We start from the raw sequence: 10122 nt of genomic DNA, 5'->3' as shown, positions 1-10122 counted from the left end.
ATCCAGGTTCCTGCTTGACCTGGTTCATACTCACATTTTCATGTTCTTTCCCATGCAGGGCCACAGCTGCTTGAATGCACATCAGCCACAGTGCCAGGAGCAATCCCAGAAACCATCCTCCTTGGGATGAGTGTGCCCAGTGGACCCAGCGAAAGGAGGCTGCACTACTGCGATGCTGAGGGTGGCCCAACCACTGGACAAGGAGAGTTTCCAGCAGGAGCCCTTCAACGGCACTCCAGCAGGCACCCCTTGGCTCGCCAGCCTTGCCCCGCACAGGCCCGGACCCCAATCACAGCCTGCTGGAAGTTGTACACGTGGTGAGGGACAGCTGCCAACGGGAGCCCCTTTCTATGGCATGGGAGCGCTAGCTCCAATGACCTGTGGGACACTTGCTGACACACGACAGGGGTATTTCTCTACCGCTCATCGTCCTACGGCTTTGCTCTAGGCCTTGCTTCTCTCTGAGCAACAAATAAAGACAATGAGGATGGCTCTTATGTCCCAGTGTGTACTGAAAGAATGGATGAATGTATGGATGAATGACTGAATTTTTGAAAGAATGATGGATGCGTTTTCTCAGTGTGCACACTTGTGTGCCAGGCACTGGGGGAAGAGACAGAAAAGTAAGACTGTCCTGGCTCCAAAGAACCTGAAATTCTCCTGGGGGAGAGACGACTTGGGGATAGGGCCAGCTCCAACTCATGGAAAGGTCTCATGGTCCTTAGGGTGCAGCAGTGGACCACTCCCTAATGTGTCTTCTGTCATGTGATTTCCCAGTGGTAAAGTCATACCCATTTCTCGGTGGACCCATTTTGGATTGTCAAAGACTTTGCTGGACCAACTTGTCTGGGTTTTCGGTAGCTGTTTCTTGAGCCCCTGCAAGAGCCCTGCCCAGGCTGCTTCTCCACAGGGGTTCTTCCCACAACGATCCCAGGGAACCCTGGGCTGCTCCTGGACTCCAGGGCCTGGGCTGTCCTAATCATGGTCTGAGAGGAGGTAGTGGTGAAGGTGATGGTGGCAGTTGGGGTCTCGTTGCACATGCTGGGGTGTCTCTCACGCCCGGGGGCCTTGCTGTCTCAGCTGTGCTGGCCTCTCCACTTTTCTGGGGGTGGCAGCTGGTGAGGATGTCTTAGCCCCGATCCATAAGAGTTATGTCCTTGAATGATGACTGGGGGCTGATATGGAAGCAGGATTTCTGTTCTGGGGCACTCCTACTACTCCTATGGCTCCTCTTTTAACATATTTGTTGGGAGATACTTGTGAGGACTTGGTGCAGGATGTATGGATGTTGGGCCCCATCTTGATCATGTCTTCCCTTAATGATGGAGATCATTGTGGCCCACAAGCTCCATAAGAACCCCCCCCCCCTCTCTCTCTCACTCTCTCTCTCTCTTTCTCTCTCTCTGTCTCTCTCTCCCTCCCTCCCTCCTCTCTCTCTTACTTTGTTTTTCTCTTTCTCTCTCTGTTTCTTTCTCTGTCTCTCTTTCCATCTTATTCCTATCTTCTCATTCCTCTCCTCTCACCTCTCTTCTGTATCTTCTCTCCTCTATGTCCCCTCCAATTCATTCATGTTGTTAGCTTTTACTGCTACACTGATATATTGAAGAATTAATAACATGTCCCATATCACCCCTATTTTTAATCATTTACCAACAGACTTAAGACATTGAAACATAAGGTCCAGTTGGACATGGAAGCAGGGACCCAGAGAGGGACAGACAGGATCCCTGTGCTGAAGGGGAAAGCTTAGCAGTAACTGCCAAGCCAAACAGGAAAGTGCTGGGCAGGGTGGGGTGCCCAGCTTCATAACTCATCTTCCAGCACTGCAATACTGAGCAGCTTTACAGGGATGTAGAAAGCTCAGGGGCATGGCATTTCTCATCATATAGTCATAATCTGGGTCAGAATACACACACAGAATATGCACAAACACACAATTACAAATGGCATAGTGAGCTATGGACATCAAGATTAAATGGAAAGTACACAGGGTTGTGTCAGGCACTGAGGATTATCTGCTGCCCTAGTAGCTACGCACCTACCTGTGCAGGTGGCAAGTGGCCCAAAGTTTCTGCCCCTCAGCAGCCCCCCCCCAGCCCCCACCCTGCTGCTGACAACACTGACTCACACAGCTCCCCTCCACTGCACTGGTCCATCACCTTGTCTGTCCCCTCTGCACAGGGTCCAGCAGGTCCAACGTGGTCACTGTCATTTGGGGATCAGAGAAGGATGATGGCATGAGCCATCCTTCAGTTATTCTCAGAGCCCTCAGGCAGAGTGTGGCCCCATGAGCCTCAGAGAGCCTCAAAGCCCAGGTCTGAGGGTTTTGTACAGGGTCCTGTAATCACTGCCTTTCAAGAGGCTTTGGATGAAAAAACTCATCAGAAAAGAACCAAAAAGGACGCGTGGTAGAGAGGGAGGCCAGGATAAGCCAGGTTCCATGTGGAACCAGTCTTCAATGGCTCTGTTCCCACAGAAATAGGAGGAGAATATAATGGGATGGTCCTCAGAGAAAAAGTGGATCAAACAAGAGTTGGGATTCTGTGGGCAAATTATAGAAAAAATCCCAGTACAAACAGGGAAAAGGTGCAGGGCTAACATCTGGCAGCTGTGGGGAGAGGGGGGAGCTCCGGGGATTCCTGCTGCTGGTGATGCAATGCTGTTGGGGCATCAGACCAGGGGGCACCAGTCTAACTCTGGTAACAAACTCTGGTAACTCCCATCATTCTGAGCTTGGGAATCCCTACCTGATGGAGGGCCAGGTCCCATCTCTCCCCACAGTCAGCCAGGGACCCTGAGCACTAGAGCCTTGGATATCACAGGAGTTCCACCAGACTTCCTTGTACTACACCACCCCACCCATCAAGGAGGGGGAAAAATCATTGCTTACAGGGGGCCTACCTTTCTCAATTCCAGAAGCCACAACTACTGATCAAATGGCCCTCAGAGACAACCTTTCAAGACCTGTTGCAGAGGCAGGGAACCCAGCCCACCCCATCCTGTTTCTGGCCCAGCCCTGACACTCATCTCCCCAAGAAGCAGCTCCTGTGCAAATGGGACCAGCAGGCCCCACGAAATGACAACCAACCGCCACACAGAGGACACGCAAGTCAGCCGAACTCAAGAAGCAAAGGGACCCTGGGGAGGCCAGGCTGCTCAGGCCTCAGCACTACCTTGCCATATTGGTTGCAGGAAAGAGAAGTGTCCCTGACTGACAGATTTCAAGGGGAGGACAGTTTGGACACTGGCTCAGACAAGACAAGGGTATTTCTGCATCACTCATCATAATATGGCTCCCTCTTAGGGGCCCACATGATGCTGATCCTCAAATCAAATGACTGATAATCCACAGGATCTTCCCTCAGGCACTGGTAGAGAGAGCCCAGGACTGTTAGCCCAGGAGCCACTGGCAGAATTCCACTTCCAGCCTGGTGCCCCTAGCCCTCATTCAGGGGCAGACCCCCTGTGGAGATGCAGCCTGACAGCAGCCTCACATAAGGACCACCTAGAAAAGCAAGCTCTTGGCCTCAAAGACTTTTTCTCTGTCCAATGTGTGAACCTATGATATGGACATGACTTTTATCACTGAAAATGACATTAAATTAGAGGCATCAGCATCTGCTTTGCTACTGTACCCCAAGGTCCATGGAACCTCTAGAAGGAAGTACAGTTAAAACACCCCTAAATGTGATAGCACCCCCCCATTAGATGGCAAGCTCCTCGGGGCACAGACCATCTTCCTTTTCTGTTTGCACCCTCTTGGCAGAGCCCAGGGATTTGCACATAAAAAGATTACAAGTATAGCTTTTGTTCATTGGTTCTTTATTCTAAGAATCAACCACCCAGTTCAATTGCCAATGAAGGTTTGTGCATTTTCAGAGGGACTCCCTCTGGCCCCCTGTTGGGATGGAGGCTCACTTTCTGGGATTGATGATATGACTGCCTCCACATCCATCTCCCCTGGCGTGGTCCCAACTTTGGTTCTTAACCTTGTCATTGTGGTACGTAGGTATTAGAGAACCTATTCAAAAAAAAAAAAAATAGCCTGTAGCAGTTGAGTAAGAAGAAGGGTGGAACTTAAGCAGCTGTTTCTGTTTTAAGAAGTTTTTGTCCCTAGAGGGGCATCAGGGACACAAGGGTGGCTAGGAGCAGGGCAAGGACCCCTTTTCCTCTGGACTGGGGTGTGTGTGAGGAACTTGGCCTCTGTCTCATGTTCACCCATCTCACCATGTCCAGACCACTCGAGTTAAAGGGGGAGACTTGGCCATCAGGGTGTTTAGGGTTTTTTTCTGCTTTTTATTTTGTCAGGAATTCTGAGAACCTTATGTTGTCCCCTAGTTTGGAGAGGAAGATCACCCCCTCGGATGACTGCTCTGAGTGTGAATGGTTCATAAAGGAGTGGAGATGCAGGGGGTGTGGCACAAGAGTGAGACAGCAGGAGGGCTGCTCTGAGGGCCATTTCAGCCTAATGGGGATGGCAGGGTCAAGGTCAGGAGGGTAGGAGAGCAGAAAGGAGATGGAGGAAGCCCCGAATAGTCCTTGCCCCCTCATTCCCCCCACCTCCCACTACTGCCACAATCCCTAGTGGAGCTCGTTCTGGACTTGGAGGGGTCATGTCCTATAAGAAATGTAACTACTAGTATATACTGGGTACCCAAGAGGTACCAGTCTCTGGACAGGACACTAGGGACCCCAAGATAGTCAGAAAAAGATTGGAGGGCCACCCCACCCCCTCATTTATACCAAGGAGTAGGTCCTGCAAAGTGGGTGTACATGGGACCAAGGCAACATTAGCCCACAAATGGTTAGGCTGAAATTCAAGGTCTCCCCTCCCATGCCCACATCAGTGGCTTTCTTCCCACATACCTGCTGTCTTGGATGATCTCCCAACTCTCTCCAACTGCAGGGGCAGCAAGAAGAGGGGCTGTAGCCTAAACCTGCTTAACTCTCAGCCCTTCCCCTTACTCTCCTACTAGAAGCTGTATTTTAGAATAATATTGTTCATAATGAAGAATCCCTAGAGCCTGCTTCCTCCCCCATTCCTCCCCCATTCTCTCCCCATCCCCAAACTGGGGCCAGGCTGAGCAAGGTGTCAGAAGGCGGAAGCATTTTCTCCATTGCGGAAGGGAACTTCAGCCCAGCAGGGGTCTCACAAACTCCAGGCTCACTCCAGACTCGCTGAGGAGGGAAGGGGGTTGTGTAGAGGCAGGTGGTTTGGGGAGAAGGGTAAATTCCTGGCAGCTGATCCGGAAGATAACCCAGAACTCATTATACTTTCTGAAATAGCACAAGAAAGACCTGGTTTGGTTAAAAAAGGAAAGCCCTCTCATCCCAGCCCAATTCAAATGGGGAAAATCCTTCCACGATAAAGTGGAGGTCAGGTTCTTGGGGATAACAAGGAACCATAGACAAAGTCTGGGAAACTATGCTTCAACGCAATTATATTTTCTCTATGTTTTCTTTCAGCTGATTCCCTAAAAGTCTTCCCTTTTTTGGCATTTTTGAACAACAAAATAGTATGTAGCCAAATGAAATTTTTTGCATTAATCCTGTCTGAGATTAAAAGTATGTGAAAAATTAAATCAACTATTTCACTCAAAAAGATATCAAAAATGGATTTTTCATTATGTTGAATAAATATTAGCTTTTAAAAAAACCTCTTCCTCAGCACTTGGCACTGATTTTATGGATTTTCAGCTTGCCAGGTAAGTTGGTAGACAGGGGACAGATCTGGAGAGGAGGCTGGAGGCTAAGGTTCTTTGAAGTATAGACACTGACAAGGCCAGATATCAGGGCTGCAGGCCTCCAGCCTCTGCAACAGTCCAAAATTCTGTGTCCCCTCAAAGCCCAAATCCCTAGAATGGCATCCATATTTTATGAAAAAGGCTACAAGTTAATCCAGTTCAGATCTTCTGGAGGAAAATAGACCTCCCTTGGCTGTCCTCCTCCATGGCTGATTCAGACAAGGGTCATTCACCCAGCTTCCAGCCCTTAGTTCCCTTCTATGAACCTTTTCCTCCCAACTAGAGGAGTCCAGCATCCATGGAAATAGGCCATAGTCCAAGAACTACTGCCTAAGGACATTCTTCTAGGCATGACTGCCAGAGAAACACAGTTTTTTTTTGGTCAGGTCCATAGAATGGACACAGATGACTTCCCAAAGGTGCCCGTGAAGAGGGTTCTAGGTGCCTATCCCTTTGGGTCAGCTAGGATCTCATCACTGATTCATAAAAGGAGCCCTTGGTTGGCCAGGCTTTATGTCTAGAAAGATGGTTTCACTGAGCAGCCCTCCCTATGGGACTACAATGCTCACCACAACTTCAGAAAGGAGACCTTGATACATAAACAATGGGTAGCTGTCATTTGGGTGAAGTAGAACTTACCTGGAAAGCTAGGATTCAAGGGAAGAGAGTCACCCCTGGGACACTTCCTGAGAGAAGTCAAGGGGATTTTTGTATTGCTCATCTTCCTGAACTTCTCTCACAGGGCTGCCCATTATTCAGATCATGAAATCAAATTACTGGAAGGGCTCCAAGATTGTGTGTATGTTAATGGAAGGAAGGAAAGAAGGACTGATTTGTTAAACACTTTCTAAGTGCAAAGCAGTTTGTTAAGTGCTAGGGATACAGATAGAAAAGCTCTCAAGGACCTTAAATTCTCATTAGGCAGTTTTAGCTGTGATTCAGATGGACAGGTTCCATGGTCCTAGGATACAGCAGCAAAGCTAATGCCTCTTCTTAAATGTCATTTCTACTGATAAAATCATAACTATTTCTGAAGATGAAATATTTGATACTGGTCCTATGGCTTTGGGGGAAAAGAACTTTCTTTTCTGGGTCTTCAGTAGTTGTGTCTGGAGCTCCTGCCAGAGCCATGGCCAGGATGCATCTCCACAGGGATTCCTTCTCAGGATTATCTCTGGGGGTCCTGAACTGTTTAAATTAGAATCTGAGGGAAGATGGAGTTCAAGGTGGCTGCCTGACCTTCGTCACACATGCTACATCCTTTTTCCACCCAAGGGGCCTCACTGATTGACCTGGGCTGGCTTCACTGACCTGTGGATAGCAGTTGTTGGAGATGGCTGGATACTTCTTCATGTGAGTTGTTTCCTTAGATGATGAATAAGAGGGTGGTCAGAAAACAGGATGGGTGATCTGGGGTGGGGTGCTGCAAAGACCCACCAGCAGGAGGACCTTTGTCCAAATCAGCCACTTGCAAGCACAGCAGAGAGAGGCAGATTTCCACCCAGAGTCTCTGAACTGAAACCACCTGTAGCCCTCGCTTATCAAGTGTGGAAGTCAACCTTAGGCCCTCAAGCTTCCAGAGGACATTGTTTTTCTGCAGCGGTTGAGGAAGCTGGATGCCTACAGCCTTGATTTCTTGGCTTCTCTGTGTCCAGGCTTAAAACAAGTCTGGTTTCAGTCTCTATAAATCTTCTTTAGTAACTGTGGCCTCCCCACTATCTAACAATGGGACTTATTTGCTAAAAATCTGTAACATCACTGGCCCATGATGTCAGGCCTAAGTATGAGACGTTGAACATGATAAATACATTATCAAAAAATCTCATTAGATTTTGTTATTGATGAAGGAGATGATTCTGGTTTTTCCTGTTATTTTCACTTCACTCAAAGCTAGAAAACTCTATGATATTTCGTTTGTCTGCATCTTTTCTCAGTGTCCAAAAATGCCAACAGAAAGAGAATTTTTAGGGAAACTATTGAAACAAAAGACTAAGGAAACAAATTAATTGTAAATACATTTTGCTAGACTTGGCCCACTAGAAGTATAGTTTTTGGTCATTGTCATCGCCAAGCCCTTGACCTCCATCCTTCCTTTTAGGGACGTCTCTAGTTCCCAGGAGGGGGTGTAGGGTGATCAGAAGCTTTTCCCTCTCACCAAACCAGGCCTTTCTTCTGCTCTTCCAGAAGGTATGATGCATTGTGGGGGTTGCAGGGCAGTGCTGAGCTCCACCACGTCATCTGCCCAGGAATTACCCACCTCCCCTAACCACCATGTTGCTCCATCCCTCTCCAGGGAGTCCGAGTTAAGTCTACAGTATGTCTAGTTCCAGGCAGATCCCCTGCTGGGCTGGCCCTCCCTTTCCTGATGGAGACAACATGCCATCCTGCCCAGGCAGGTCCCAGTTCTGCTGTTTGTCCTTGGCATGGTGATAAGCAGGCCCCAGGGACCCTATTACCTTTAAAATAAATAAATAAATAAATACAGCCTGTGGAAGGAGGGTAAGAAGGGCAGACACTTAAGCAGATTTAGTCCTAACCCTGAGACAGAAGGGTAGCTAGGAGCAGGGAAATGCTGTGAATAGTTGTCCAATGCGAGGCCCTGAACTTGTTCAGGGCTCCTTCTAGATTCACTTGGTCTCTGCAACAGGAACTGCCAGTGACCCATTTCTGGAAGCCTTATTCTAAGGCTCCCACTGTTCACATCATCACATACAGTGATTTGAAAGGGCTCAGAGACTTTGTTTATCTTTCTTTTTGGTGAAAGATAAGACCCACTCCTAAGGCAAACCTTAATGCTTAGGTCTTTAACAAAGTGAGGGCTTCTTAGGAGGGAGGAGCCTGATCCAACCCACCTGCAACCTCCAACAGCAACAGAAGCAGGAGAATGAGGAGGAAGAGGAGGAAGATAAGAAGCAGCAGCATTGTGGGACTATTCAGATTAGACTTGTTCACACGAGGCTGACAAGTGTCTACAGCAGGCTTGTGTTCGGATTCTTTTTAGGACTGGTTGGAGCTCTGCTTTGGTCTGCTCTGTCTCTGAAGACAATGAGGTGTCACTGCTATCTTATCACTATGGGAACAGAGAGATGGGCAAGTCAGGTTTCAGAGAGACCCCAAGTTATCCTGAAATGCCCAATGCCAATGCCTCTCTGCTCACTCTCCCATAAGAATTACTTTTTTCAGAAAATGAAGATGGGGAGACAATCCTGGGATCACTGCCCTCCCCTACTCCCCACCTGAGGCCTTTTGGGACCTCCAGAGTGTATGAAGGAGAAGGGAGAAAGGGCTTTTCCTCATAACCAGCACTTTTTCCTCCTCTCTCAGAAAGTTTAATGCTCATTTCTCTCCTTCAGAAAGTAATCACAACCTCCTGCCACACAGCCTCCCCTCCCCAAGTGCCCTACTTGCAGTTACACTGGGTAGGCACTGTAGTGAGGGGGTGTGGCTGGGTTGGGCTGCGTGATGTACAGAGTCATTCCCTGACTTCATGGCTGTGCTCGGGCACCACGTTCCTGAAGCAGGGAGCTGTCCAGGTGTCCCTGGAAGTTAGCGCCTTCTCTCGAGGTCCCCTCTCAAGTCATCTTGCCTAGCTCAAGAGTACACTCAGATATGTACAGTTTGTCTCCCCCACACCCTCTCTTCTCCTCCATTAGTTGAAGAGACCCCTTAGCTTAGAGACCAAGTATTTCTTATTTTCCTGAGAAACTCCAAACTGAGACTGGCATGTCCTGGTAGACAGGGCATACTTGTGGTCCCACTGCTTGCAGGGCATGGCTCTTCGAAGTTAAGAATGGGCAGTACCAGGGATTAAGTGGGGGGGGGAGGTCCAGGAAAAAAGGAGGAGGTAAAAGTGTGTTCATACTTCCTACATCCCCGCTGACTACCCCTCATCCCCCAGCCCTCCAGGACCACTCTGCCCTCCAGGTCTTGGGGAGTGGAATAACACTTGCCCCACATCCCTCCTCCAGCCCCTTCAGGCTGACCAATCCGAACAAAGGCAGCCTCCGCGCTCCGCGTTCCGCCCCCTTCTGAACCCTGAACCAATCAGGGAATCTCGTTCCTGGGCTCCCACCTCCACCTCCCGCCACAGCTGTTCCCTTTCCCGCTGGACCCCCAACTACTGGGACTTTTCCCCGCTCAGGATAACAATGCCTTCCCACAATTCCTGATGACGAATTTCAGAGGGGCCAACGTTCCAGAAACAAACGGACTCTGGAGGGCCACGCCCTTCTCTCCCCCACCCCACTTAAACCAAGGGCTCAGCCCTGCAAGTGGGTGTGCGTGAGCCTGAGTCAAAGTTAGCCCAGGGACAGTCTGGCAGAAGTTCAAGGTCTCCCATTCCATACCCACATCAGGGGGTCCCTGCCTACCTACCAGT

At 49.2% G+C, this 10122-nt stretch overlaps 1 long non-coding RNA gene across 1 annotated transcript; it reads right to left on the bottom strand.

Annotated features, from left to right (window-relative positions):
* Positions 1–3811: 3811 nt before the first annotated feature.
* On the bottom strand, positions 3812–9875 carry LOC140515332 (uncharacterized). The gene is made up of 3 exons (XR_011970947.1): positions 9695–9875; positions 8597–8814; positions 3812–4021 (listed from the first exon to the last, which is right to left on the bottom strand). It is a non-coding gene; the product is annotated as an uncharacterized lncRNA (long non-coding RNA).
* Positions 9876–10122: the final 247 nt, after the last annotated feature.

This window comes from Notamacropus eugenii, chromosome X (assembly GCF_028372415.1).
Source record: "Notamacropus eugenii isolate mMacEug1 chromosome X, mMacEug1.pri_v2, whole genome shotgun sequence".
In the NCBI taxonomy this organism is placed as follows: domain Eukaryota; kingdom Metazoa; phylum Chordata; class Mammalia; order Diprotodontia; family Macropodidae; genus Notamacropus; species Notamacropus eugenii.
Note: the sequence above shows the minus strand (reverse complement) of the source record. Positions and strands in the feature narration are given on the sequence as shown.